General features: G+C 50.4%; 1 pseudogene; it reads right to left on the reverse strand.

Moving 5' to 3' along the window:
• Window positions 1–573: 573 nt before the first annotated feature.
• Window positions 574–712, reverse strand: LOC129061125 (uncharacterized; annotated as a pseudogene).
• Between the last annotated feature and the right edge of the window lie 249 nt (window positions 713–961).

The following is a 961-nucleotide window of genomic DNA, read 5'->3' on the forward strand; positions in this document are numbered from 1 at the left end:
GCCGCCTCTCCTAGGTGTGGACTGGATGATGGAATGAGAAAGGGGCGTGGGCCAGGAGAGAGAGAGTGTTTCTCCCCAGCCTGGGAGGAGAATGGAGCATGGGGTTTGTGCACAGTGCAGACATGGGGCCCCAGACCCAGCTGCCCCCAGAAACGTGTGTGGTGCCTATCAAAGGCGTCCCTTGGTCTGGGCGTTCCAAGCATTGGGGAGAGTCTCATGTCTGGATCTAGCTCTGTTGCAGCATATTTGATAGTTTCAAGAGACCCACAACCTTTTACAAACAGGATATCAGCAATAACTGTGATGGAATGAAAATAAATTAGTCTTTTTCCCAATTGGGGACTTCGTGGAGGACTCCCAGATTCTTGTATGGCCCCAGAGAGAACCCTCCCAGCTATTGCTCAGATTCACTTGTGTGCCAGCCTCACAGATGGTGCTGAGTCACGCTTAGCCCATGACCTTGGTAAACTCTGTTGGCTTCCTTTACCTCATTGGATAAATGAGAAGGTGGGTCTGCATGATTTCTAGTCACATCCAGCTTTAAAATAAAATACGATTCTTTTTCTCTGTATTCCATGTCCCCCCATTCACAGTACAGACGAGGCAAAGAGCCTGAGCTGAGGTACCTAGAGGGTGTGGGGTGGGTTTACTCTGCCTCCCCTTTCTGTGCAGACAGTGTAAGAGCACAGCCAGCAGGAAGTGCCTGGAGGCCCAAATGTGATTCTTTTTTATCAGACAAGTGTGAGGTGGGGCACCCATAAAAACCCAGAATTATCTTCTGGAGGGCAGACCCCTCGTAGTACATACAGGCTTCGCCCACTAGGTGAGTGTTCTAGGAACCTCCCTGTATCAGTGCACCAGCTGGCGTGGTTGTGAGAGGCTGCATTGGCTTCAGCGAGTATGTTTTGAACACTCTTTCAGTGTTTTTGCCCATTTCCTGATGGGTGATTTCCGAGCGCAC

This window comes from Pteronotus mesoamericanus, unplaced genomic scaffold (genome assembly GCF_021234165.1).
Source record: "Pteronotus mesoamericanus isolate MK-2021 breed Mesoamerican mustached bat unplaced genomic scaffold, CSHL_Meso_final scaffold_54, whole genome shotgun sequence".
Lineage (NCBI taxonomy): Eukaryota > Metazoa > Chordata > Mammalia > Chiroptera > Mormoopidae > Pteronotus > Pteronotus mesoamericanus.